Genomic DNA, 12,538 nt, shown 5'->3' on the forward strand with positions numbered 1-12,538 from the left:
AATTTAAAAGCACTTTCATGGGACTTCCCTGGTGGCACAGTGGGTAAGACTTCATGCTCCCAAGGGAGGGGGCCCAGGTTCGATCCCTGGTCAGGGAACTAGATCCCACATGCATGCCACAACTAAGGAGCTGGCAAGCCACAATTAAGGAGCCTGCCTGATGCAACTAAAACCCGCACAACCAAATAAAAAATAATAAAATAAAAGCACTGTCACATGATTTGGTCTTGGTGACACCCCAGTGAGATGTATATTAGATGGGGAGGGGGCGGGGGGGGAGGAGGGGGAGACTCTCCACTTTACAGATAATCAGTTGAGGTTAAATGACATCCATGGTCATGCAGCTAGTAAAGAGCTACCCATGAACTCTGGTCTTTGGACAACAACACTAGAAGTTGTTTTGTCCGTATATGAATCTCAAGGATTGACTCACATTCACAGGGATATATTTAGGAAGTCTCTTTTTGGTCTCCCAGAAATGATACCACAGAGGTAAACACTGTCCATTATTCTCCCTCTGCAAAAGGCTGGCCCTATGTTATTAGTGGTAGGTTCACTCACGCTTTTCCTTTTCAAGGCCAGGGAGGCCCCTTTTCCCTAGACCTAGCTCTTCCATGAGAATCTCAGAGAGAAGCTGGGAATGTTTGTTCTTAGCTTTTCAACCAGTTAGAAACCTCCCTATGCCCAGAGGGAGAGGGACCTTCCCGGAAGGCACTCTTGCACAAGAGCCCCCGCTGTTTTGTCCCTCCCTCTCCCGTCTGCACCTCAGTGAAGTGTTCTTCGCCTTCTCCAGCACCCCTTCCTCACCAGAGCAGCGGCCCGGCCAGTCCACACCTCCTGACATCTTAGCAAGCAGACCCTCCCTCGACGCAGATTAGGGCCAGGGGCAGGCCAATGAAATGCAGGTCTCAGGGGAGGGGAAGCCTGAGAAGCTCCTCTGAGAGGCTGTGAGAGCCAGCAGAGGTGTCCCCAGAGAGCCCCTTCCCCCTCCCAGCGCCGGGGCTCGGCCCTGCAGTGCGGGGGTGGCAGGGAACCGCACCACTGCAAGTTGAAACAGGACTCTCCACTTCCCTCTCAGCAGCCAGACTCTAAATAGGATTAACGAGAGAGAACATTCTAAACACTGCTCTGCAAGGTTCCAGAACAGGCAGCCGGCGACTTCCTCTCAAGCTGCCATTTTGGACCCGTTCCCCTGGCTGCCCCTCTGACTTCCAGCTACTTCTTTCCCACTCGGCATTGCAGCTGTGCTCGGAACCTAACCTCAGGATCTCAATCACGGGATGAGTCCCATCGTCCACCCGAGCACCTCCTCTGCTCACTGCTTGTGCCAGGAAGTGTCCTCTGACTCATACATTGAGACTGGTTCTCTTCTGTGATACAATTCAGACCTTAGGGAAGGGGGTGGGAACTGGAGCAGGAAGGAAGCAGCCCTAAGTTGTCAAGGAGACATGTTCACCCTAGGTGAAGTGCTCTTTCATAACAATCACGGTACCCCCAGAATTGTAGGAGATGTTATTTTAATCATCTGTACTGTTTTTCTGCATCCCTCCCTGTGGAATTATATTGTTAATATCACTCAAAAGTGTTGGAAATGGAGGATATGGGGGCAAGAGACTTGGCCAAGGTCACACAGCGACTGAGGGCAGAGTCTGATTCAAACCTAAGTCTCCAACTCCAGTCTGTAGACTCAAAATGCTGTTCTCTTTTCCACTTCACTATGCTGAATGGGCTTCAGGCCAAATCATGAGGGGGTTTCTAACTGGAAGAAATAGGGTAGAAAAGGCCCTGGGTTTCTGATGGGGGGAGGGGAGGTGGCACAGAGAACAACAGCAGCTGAAGGGTTTTCCTGTAGGATGGATGCTGGGCTGGGCACAGCACAAGTGTTGACCCGTTACACCCTCACGGCAACACTGTGAGGCAGGTGTGGTACTAGGGAACCTCAAGCAAACTGAGGCTCCTTCACAGGCACAATTAGTCCAAGATTACCAGGAGCCTCTTCCCACCAAGGTGCTCTCTTGGTAGCTGCGAACGTCCTTCTTTGTTGCTCCCAGCAGCCTTAGGTAAACAGAGTCGGAAAATGCCAGACGCGACCTCAGACCTGGTTGTACCTGGTACAACCACCTGCTACCTTCCCTTCCCTGTCCCCCTCCCCTCCTCTTCTATTTTTGCAGCTGGTGAGATGGAGGCCTTCTCAATCAGTCTGGCAACAAAAGCAAAAGAAACGGTCAACATGTAATGAATACAGTCTGGGAACAAAGGCAAAATATAGGGTCAACACCTAGAGAATGTGATACACAAAGTGAAGGGAGTGAGGTCAATACCAGAAGACGTGAGGGGAGAATGGCAGTGCTAACTGAGGAGTGGAGTGACCTGGAAGATTTAATTAGAAAGCCAGGCAGGCCAGCAGGAGCCCAAGCCCAGGGCAGGTCCCAGCTGACCGGTCTTGATCCCACCAACTCTGAGGGGACAGCATCAGCCTTTCAGTCTAGGACTCCCAGAGCTGCTTCCTCAGAAACAACTGAGGAAATGTGTAAATTCCATTTCAAAACACGGGGTCTCAAAAGCCTCTCTGCTATTTTGTTGTTGTTGTTGTTTTTTGTTTTTTTGTTTTTTTGTGGTGCGCGGGCCTCTCACTGTGGTGGCCTCTCCCGTTGCGGAGCACAGGCTCCGGACGCGCAGGCTCAGCAGCCATGGTTCACGGGCCCAGCCGCTCCGTTGCATGTGGGATCTTCCCGGACCGGGGCACGAACCCGTGTACCCTGCACCGGCAGGCAGACTCTCAACCACTGCGCCACCAGGGAAGCCCCCTCTCTGCTATTTTTTTTCTACCCCCCTGGGGGGAGGAAATGAGCGTGCCAACATTCTCCATAGGGGAACTAAATGATTTCCCAGAAGTCATGGTCTCATATGCTCTATTTGCTTAAATGAGTTTAGGGCTACAAGCAAATGTGGGCTGGGCAGGGCCCATTTACCAAAGGCCTCTCTCAGAACTGACAAAGGTCATGCCAACTTCTTTGTCTGCGTGTCATTCCTCAGCCTAGGGGAGCAATTAGCCCAAAGCCAATTAGTCCATTATTCACCACCCACGTGCAGCAGCAGGCTGAGTGTTATGAGGGAGATAGAAAAATAAGAGAGAAAAATAAGAGGTGGTCCCTGCCCTTATTTAGCCATTAAATGTGGAGGGCCTATCATGGGCCAAGCATGGAGCTGACCACTTCAAAATCTAGTAGGAAAATGAGATGCGTTCACCTGAAATAATAAAGCACAGGTTACAAAGCGCACAATGAAGGAAAGAAGACCAGGACATGGATGTGACATGATTCAATAGGACTTCGGTGGGGTGGGAGTAGGGGCTGAAGGAGGGCTGGGTCAGAGCTTGGGGAGGGCCTTGAAAGACACTTCCATTCTGGCTAGCAGGAAGACAAGGGCACGGAGGTGGACATGGCCTTGATGGGGGTGGGGAGGCCATGTGGAAATGAGGAGACGTACCTGTTGGAAAGAGGGAGAAAAAGGGATGCACAGGTAAGGAAGAGGCACACTGTAGAAATGCTAAGAAATAAGTATAAACTTGATGGTGGACAGGAAGCGGCTTTACCTCTTGTGCTTACAGTGGTCCTGGAAGGCTCCACTTCATTGTGGGGCGTCTCTAACCTTGGGTAGAGCTTAGAAGCGTCAACTCTACAGAGATGGCCAGGAAGAGTAGAGAGAGCAAAGGCTTTGGATGGAACTGCATTTCAGTCCTTTTTCTTCCGCTTATTAGTGGTGGTATTTGGGGCAAATTACTTAACCACTCTGAGCTGCAATTTTTTCACTTGGAAAATAGAAATAATGATTTCCACGATTAAGTAGATAAATATCTAATACTAAATATCTAATACTGTAGATAAAATGTCCAGCAAAGTTGAGGTACATAACAGACAAGCAATGATTGTTAGTTCTCTCCATAGCTTCCCCCTTCTCCCTTGAAGACAAGAGATACAGATATATCCCAATATCTATTCCACTTCCAACCCTTTGGTCAAAGCCAGTCAAAGTAATCTCATTGAGTTTGCCAATGATTGCTTGCCGATGTGGCTAAGCCTGTCCAGCGTCAGCAGAAAGCCTTCCAGGAAAGGTTTTCTTGATCCTAGGAAAGAGATGCAGTAACAAAGGTCCTTTAATCCTCAGAGCATTGCTGGTTTTGGGTGTGACAACTAGACTGATAGATCCAGCTTGTAGTCCTGAAGGGCAAAGCCCTTACTCTGAGGATAGCAAACCAGGAGATGGAGAGACATGATCTCTGATGACATTGTGAAGCCACGGTATGAACTAACCAGGGATCACTTCATTTATTCATTCATGAGATTTTTTTTCCTATTTTTTAAACCAGTTTGATTCAAGCTTTTCTATTACTTGTAAGTGGAAACATCTGCCGGCTTCACAGTTTTAGAAAAACTAGTCCAAACCCTGGAAGAAATAGATTGCATAACAGGTGATAGCCCAGAACCTTTCAGAGCAAGGATGTTGAATTAGAAACAGCCTATGGTGTACTATTGAAAATGGTATTGGGGTGGGCGGAATCAAATCAGAACACTTCCTTCTTGTTTTTCCATAATCTAGCTTAACCCTGCATTTACATTGAAAGGTTTGCTAAACAGTTATCTTATGAGCCTTGTCAGCTGGTGGCTGAACAAAGCTTATTAGCACTGGAAGCTAGTTAGTGTCACTTGAGCCCTTTGCATTAGCTAAGGTGGCTGGTTTACTATTCTCTGCTCAGGGGAATTCTGCCCGCCTGTGGTCTACACTGCCCAAACCAAAGCACATCACGTACTGTATCAGTCACATGGTTGCTGAGGCAGGTACAGGACCCATGCCTTAAGACCTTGGTGTCCCAGTGAGGCTGGGCCAACTTCCTATCTTGCTCTTTGACTCAGTTTTCCTTTCAGTGAAAGAGTGGGGTGGACATACTTCTTAAGGTAACTTGAGCATCTTAGTGGAGCTGAGTCGGCCCAGGATAGGAATTCTGAGGTCAGCAAGCTCTCCCCAGGGCATCAAGGAGTGTTTGTTCTGTCTACAACTTCCGTGGTCTCCTGAACCTGAACATAGGTTAAGTACTCAGAATGAAGTTATAGATAATAATGCCACTGATGATAATGATGGTGATAATGACAACGATAAACAATTTCTGAAAGTCATGAAGTACTTTCGAGGAAAGGAGAAACACTACTTGCATTTTATCTAATTTGTTTTCTTAACACCCAGAGAAGTCAAGGAAGAGATGTCCCTCCCAAAGCAAAGGAGTTTAGTGATATCCAGAGATAAGAGATGCAAGGTGCCCAGGGACATACAGGTAAGAAACGTAAATTCTGGTTGTAAGAGCTTAACCTCCAGGGCAACTCCAGGGCAACTGTTTTCTACCCTGGAGGGAGACAGGATACTGGTTAGGCATCCTCTAAGATCAGGAGGCACTGGCTTGGCCTACACGAAAACCAGCCTTCCTCTACTTTCCCGGGGTAGCTGGAAGATAGAGGTAGTGGCAGCCTGTTGATTCCTTAAAGCTTTTCTCAGTTCTCTAGCATTATAATATATTCTTGCCTACTTTTGGAGATTACCCAGCCTCAGTTAAATATAGTCAGCCTTTCTTACCTCCCAACCCAAGGCCCTGAATTTTTAGACTTGAAATAATATTAAACAATTATTTAACATTTTTTACTTTTCTTACTAACTTTGACGTCAGTCATTCTTTTCATATTTGTGTCACTGCCACAAGACAGATAGGGCAAATGTTATTATGCCCATTTCACTGATGAGCAAACTGAATCTCAAACAGGTTGTGACAAGACCACAAGTTTGAGGAAGTGGGAATAGGTGTGAATCTTTTGTATATGAGTTCATTGCTCTCTCTGCAACATCATCCTGCCTTCCACCATGGAATTTATTTAAGTACTTTTTGAGTGCTTGCTGTGTACCAACAATGTGCTGGGGATTCAATATTGAACAAAGAAGATGTTGGTCTTTGAACAAGAAACTTACAGAAGAGTTGAAGACAAACAAGAAGCCAGGCAATTATTTAAATTGTGATAGGAGAAAGTACATTGAGGGACTTCCCTGGTGGCACAGTGGTTAAGAATCTGCCTGCCAATGCAGGGGACACAGGTTCGATCCCTGGTCCAGAAGATCCCACATGCCACGGAGCAACTAAGTCTGTGTGCTACAACTACTGAAGCCTGCATGCCCTAGAGCCCGTGGTCCGCAACAAAGTGTAACCCCTGCTTGCTGCAACTAGAGAAAGCCCGAGTGCAGCATCGAAGACCCAACACAGCCAAAAAAAAAAAAAAGTACACTGAAAAAAGCAGAGGTGTTTCTAGTTCAGACGAGCTGCTGGGTTAACTGGTCCATGGGCTTGGTCCTCTGTGGCCGATCTGAGGTCCTAGAGATGGATAACAGAATGATGAGCTGGAACAGTAAGCTACTTGGACCTCAGGTAATGAGCAGATGAAGATGGCAGGGAATTTTTTTTTAACATCTTTATTGGAGTATAATTGCTTTACAATCGTGTGTTAGTTTCTGCTTTATAAGAAAGTGAATCAGTTATACATATACATGTGTTCCCATATCTCTTCCCGGCAGGGAATTTTTTATAAGAACATACTTTGTGACCCAGCTTTCTAGACTCAGCTCAGGCAAGGGAGAGCCTGCGTGATGCAGAGGGCCAAATGGGATACCCAGGGCCTAGAAGGGCAGCACTCTCTCACTAGACAAAGGAAGAGGAGCCACAGTGAGAATCTCACCAGTGGTTTTAGGGGCAGACACACCCAGGCATTGCATTACCATACCCAACAGCTGAATCAGGAAGCTAATTGTGGCCTTGTACTCCTGGAGTCCACATTCCTGAGGCTCTTGTGACCACACACACACACACACACACACACACGCTCACCATCACAGCTCTCCTCTCCCATTCTGCTTCCTTACTTCCGCCCCCACTGTCCATACACCCCACTTTATCTCTGAAGCAGCCCCTGCACAGGGTGTTTCTATTCTTCCATACTGTTTCTGGATTCCACCCCGCACACACACACCAAAACTCTGCCCAGACACTTTGCCTAACTCATTCCTTCTAAGAGGGCTGTGTGTCAAGCCCTAGAATGTCTGCCTAGAATGCCTCTGACAGAACCACAGTACATCAGTGCTGGAGGAGGACCCTTAAAGAGTTTCATCCAAACTGTCCACTTTGCAGGTGAGGAAACTGAGGCCTAGCCAGGGACATGGCTTGTCCAAAAGCATTTACATAGTCAGTGGTAAGGCCAGAACCAGAAGCAGGCCTCCAGAATCCTTCTGCCCCTTTCATGGAATTCCACATCTGAAGACACAAAAATTAGTTTGATCGAAGTCTGAAGACCCCTGGGTCCCTTACTCTGCCTTCCAAGAATCTACCCTTTCTTGAAGGTGCTGAGATGTTTGATCTGTATTAACCCATTCAGCAAATATTACTGAGAAACTCTCATGTGTGGAGGTAACCACATCTATCCCTGGAGGTAGATGTAGAGTCCAGTACCTGACCCCAGATAGCTCAAGCTCCAGGGAATGCCAGCCCTACAGCCACAACCACCATGCAAGCAAGCACACATATGCTGTGTGGATAGATGCAGCACAAGAGGCATGGATGGAGCTTTAGAGAAAGGAGCCATCATTCTACCTGGGAAGATCAGAGAAGGTGTGAGTAAGGATTGCATTTTAGGTCTCAAATTTTGACAAAGAGAGAACGGCTTTTCGAATGAGGGATGAATGTACACAAAGGTGGGGAAGAAGTGCTGTTCACAGAAGGCTAAGTAGCCTTGGGGTTGATACATAGAAATTGTAGTATTACTTGTAATAGCTACCATGTGTATGTATTGGGTTGGCCAAAAAGTTCGTTCGAGTTTTTGTAAGATCCTTTGCGGGAAACGAATGAACTTTTTGGCCACCCCAATACTTACTAGGGATTCTTGTTTAAGCCTCACAACAAATCTATAAACACGAAATTCATTTATTCAACAAATATTTATCGAGTGCCTACTATGTGCCAACCAAGTTCTGGGTGTTGGGGATACATGTGTGAACAAAACGCACCAAGTGTCTCGGCCATGAACAAAAGAGAAAGTCCCTGCCCTCAGGGAGTTTACATTCGGGAATTGTTACCCCCATTTTGTAAAGGAAAAAACTGACATATAAGGAAGTTAAGGCACTGGCTCAGGGTCATACAGTTGATAAGTAGCAGAGCCTGTTTGACCTCTTAAACTTCATGGTTTGCTGCCTCCCAGGAAGCCTGGAATTGAGAGATGGAGTCTTCACAGTCAAGAACTGGAGATAGGGCTTCCCTGGTGGCGCAGTGCTTGAGAGTCCGCCTGCCGATGCAGGGGACACGGGTTCGTGCCCCGATCCGGGAGAATCCCACATGCCGCGGAGCGGCTGGGCCCGTGAGCCATGGCCGCTGAGCCTGCGCGTCTGGAGCCTGTGCTGCGCAAGAACTGGAAATAGTGAGGATCCCCTAGGGCAGCTGTCCTCAAACTTTTTGGCACCAGGGACCGGTTTCGTGGAAGATAATTTTTCCACGGATGGAGGGTGGCGGGGGCGTGGTTCAGGTGGTAATACGAGCGACGGGGAGCAGCAGATGAAACTTTGCTCCTTTGCACGCCACTCACCTCCTGCTGTGTGTTCTGGTTCCTAACAGGCCTAAAAAATTCGTTCATTTTTTTCCAAAATCTTACGGAAAAACCCGAGCGAACTTTTTGGCCAACCCAATACATACACATGGTAGCTATTACAAGTAATACTACAATTTCTATGTGTCAACCCCAAGGTTACTGAGCCTCCTCTGAACAGCACTTCTTCCCCACCTTTGTGTGCACTCACCCCTCATTCGAAAAGCCGTTCTCTCTTTGTCAAAATTTGAGACCTAAAATGCAATCCTTACTCACACCTTCTCTGATCATCCCAGGTAGAATGATGGCTCCTTTCTCTAAAGCTCCATCCATGTCTCTTGTGCTGCATCCATCCACACAGCATATGTGTGCTGCCCTGGGGGTTGGGGACCGCTGCCCTGGAGGGTTTGAGTGGAGGGTGGCAGAAACAAAACGGTGTACTTCCCTTCAGGCTGCCTTCCCCCATTCCAGTTATAATCAGAACTCAGCCACCTCAGTCTTCCCCCGTCTGACACTCCCTGGGCAGAGCCATGCCTGGTTTTAACGCATTAGCCTTAGTGCACCCTCAGGACCCGAACTTCATGCAACACCTGGAACCCCACTTAACTGACCCTTTGTCCAACCAAAGCTTGTGAGGTTAGGTCCCCTCCTAGCTCAAATGCTAGAAGTTGAAAGTGAGGGTGGTAGAGAAAATGATAGCTTTAGAAAGGTACTGCGTAAGATTACAATCTGTAAACAGGCCTCAACTTTCACCTGAAACTCAGTCCCTGGGAAGGAGTTGGAAACCTTTGCCTTTGAATTGTCTTCGGAGTGGGAGTGCCAGTGGTCTAAGCTCCAATCTGCAATCCTGGCACGGTGAACCAATGCCCCTCACTAGGGTGCTGGTGCCGTCTTTGAACCTAGAAGTCCAGCCTTTTTGCAGGGTTTGGGGGTTGGAGTGGGGAGATGGTGCTAGGAAAATGAAACTTGTAAGAAGAAGGGGTGATAAGGAAGGACGTGAAAAAGAAGTGGGGAAATAAGAAAAGGACAAAAAGAAGGAATGGGGAAAGAGAAAGAGGGGGAGGAAAAAGACTGAGCAGACGGGTCTGCCCGCAGCGATGTGCTGAAGCTGAGATCGGAGAGTTGGGGGAGCCGGGACCCCGCGCGGGAGGCGGATGCAGGCGTGCCGGAGGTCGAGAGCAGCCCCAGCTGTCAGCTGGGAACAAAGGCCGCCGAGCCGCAAGGACCAGCCGCCGGCAGCGCCTGGCCAATGAGCGGCGCCGGCTCGGGCCCCGCCCAGCCCAGCCCCGGCCCGCCCTGGCCAATGAACGGCGCCGACCCCGCCCCGGCCCGCCCGGCCCGCCCTGCCCTCCCGCCAGCCCGCCGCTCAGGGACCCGCGCGGAGGCCGGCGCGCCGGGAGCGGGCGGGCGCCGGGAGGGCGGCGAGGCCGAAAGTTTCTCTGCCCGCCTAGTCCAGCGAGCCGGAGCCGCGAGCAGCCGCGGTATCCGCCCGGCCCGGCAGTTCTGGGAGAAGAAAGACGGGAGCACATCGCAAAACGCACTGAAAAAAAACCTGAAGTCAGCCCCAGGCGCAGGGGCAGGTAAGGTGCGGTGGACAAGGGTCTCGCTCCCTCCAGAGGAGGGTCTACGGCCCCGACAGGGCGCCCCAGCTCCGGGGAAATTGTGCTCCCCGCGGCGTGCCAGCGCGTCCGTCGGTCTTTGTCTGTCTCTGCCGGCGTCTGTCCAGGTGTCTTTGTCTCCGCATGTAACTGTCAGGGTCTCCCCTCTGCCTGGGCGCGTGCGGTGGGTCTGGTACCAGCCCGGAAGAAAGGAGGGTGCGTCCGTCCTTCCGTCTTTGTCTCCGTCTCCTGCAGACGGGGTTTATCTACTGCAAGCCCAGAATCTGATCTGGGGGGACATAGGTGTTGGGTGACACCGATGTCCAGAGATGAGGAAGCTGGAGGTGTGCGTGAGGGTCTGACAGCTGGGGCCTGGGCACTGAACTTTGCTGTCTGGAACTTTGGAGACGGGCTGTGTCCGCGCTGGTGGTGGGGACACTGATGCAGTTAGAGGTTTGGATTGTTTCACTGAAGGAGTAGGTCACAGGGGATGAGGTGGATAGAGCGGGGGTGATGAACCTGGCCCCCTGGAGCAATTCAGCCAAAGCAACACACACACACAGTCTCACACCTACACACACACCACATTTATTTCTTTCTCTCACCCACCGCAGGCAGCCAGCCCCTCACCCTCTCCCCACCCCTACACACACACACACACACACACCCTTCCACATGCTTATCTCCAGCCTTTAGAGCACACAACTCAGCAGCAATAGGACCAAAACACCAAGGGCTTTCCCCTTCCTCCTCCAGGTGGAAAGGACTAAACTGAAGGACATGAGCATTCTGCTCGCCCATGGGTGTGTCATGCCTAGGAAAGTGCTCCAGACTCGTTAGTTTCAGGGTCCTCAATTTCCCAGGAGCAAGGAGTACTTAGGGCGCTGAGCGTCTGAAGTTTCTGGGTCCTTCCTCTTCCATTCCATCCACATCCTCTCGCTGCCATCAGCCCCTCTGCTCTGGTCTTGGGTTCTGGCAAGTTTGAGGAGGTACCAAGCTCTGCAGAGCCCTTGGGAGGAGCTGTGCCAGGTAAGGATCTTCTGCTCTGCCAGCAGTGCAGCCTAATCATGGGAGCGGAGATGCCCAGCCACAGAGAGATGAGTTGTCTGCTTGGCACTTCTTTCTGCACCAGAGACCCTGCAAAAGAGCCTGTAGGTAGGGGCAGGAGAGCGTCTGTAACCTGAGCTTCCTCTAAGTTCAAAAACAATTTTCCCTGGACATGCTGAGGAAAATACAGGTGTTGGAAGTATATGTATATATGTACACACATGAAGATGGGTATCTGAGACAGCATTTACGGGGAGGAAGGCTGTTTGCGTTCAAGGGTGGAAGAGAGCACAGTCTGTGGGTGAAGTCTGTGGACAGAAGCGTACACACTAATCAGGTGTGGGGTTTACACCTTGTATTTATCCAGCGCCTTTCTTCTTGAGGTGTTTTCTGCGCATCATAGACGTTATCTCATTTGGTATCTCCTTTACTCTCGTGACATAACTACCAGGTGAGCATGAAGCACGGCTGACTCTCTGTGTTCTGCCAGTGAAAAAAGTGAGGCCCCAGAGCAGCAGGGCTTTCCCAAGGTCCACAGCTAATGGGAGCAAAGTCAGGCGTAGCAAGTGGACTCCCCAAGCACGAGGGTTCAGCTGGGTAGATGTGAACGTGGGACACTCGCTCTGCCGGCAATGAGAAGAAACTCAGGTGTAGAAAGCAGAGTGTCTCTTTGAAGGTATCAGTGTGTGAGCCAGAAGGAGGATGGGACATTTGAGATGGTGGGTTTTTTTTTTTTTTTTAACATTTATGGCAGTCTCTGCGATTCACAAGGTAGAACCTGTTTTAATAGTTCAGCTTGTGTGTCTGTCTGTCTGTAGGAGGAGCCCCTCGTCTGGTCTGCCCCTGTGTCCAGGTAGATGTGTGTCAGGGTGGCTGCCGTCAAAGGGGTGCTGTTGTGCAGTGAAGGCTGGGGAGAGCTAGTGCATTGGGAATGTGTGAGGGAAAGATGTGCCGTGCCGTTTCGAGAAACCATGTGTCTGCCTGTATGGGCACAGAGGTGGATGGGCTCCAGCTATGGGAAAATGGCTTTCTAGCGCCCCAAATGTATGTATATGCCTTTGCACTTTTTCAACATGCATTTAATAAATATTCATTGGGTGCCTACAAGATGCAAGGCCCTGGAGCAGAAAGTGAGTCTACAGAGACAAAGAAGGTGATTATGGCAAACCTGTGGTTATGCAGCTTACAGAACAGTGTAATGGGGAATACCCTGTGTGTCCAGTACTTTTT

General features: G+C 49.7%; 1 protein-coding gene across 4 annotated transcripts in view; it reads left to right on the forward strand.

Annotated features, from left to right (window-relative positions):
- The first annotated feature begins 9,548 nt into the window (after positions 1 to 9,548).
- The window catches only part of LZTS1 (leucine zipper tumor suppressor 1), a 49,811-nt gene continuing 46,821 nt past the window's right edge, over positions 9,549 to 12,538 (forward strand). For 3 of the 4 annotated variants that reach the window (XM_089912893.1, XM_022562899.3, XM_022562898.3), the window contains exon 1: positions 9,549 to 10,243. The gene's annotated coding sequence lies outside the window, so the exon portion shown is untranslated. Of the gene's footprint in view, positions 10,249 to 12,538 lie in introns of all 4 variants that reach the window. The other variant, XM_089912894.1, reaches the window with a different exon arrangement.

This window comes from Delphinapterus leucas, chromosome 6, assembly GCF_059928025.1.
Source record: "Delphinapterus leucas isolate spDelLeu-1000000601 "Yukka" chromosome 6, BTC_Dleu_Yukka2, whole genome shotgun sequence".
Classification (NCBI taxonomy): Eukaryota; Metazoa; Chordata; class Mammalia; order Artiodactyla; family Monodontidae; genus Delphinapterus; species Delphinapterus leucas.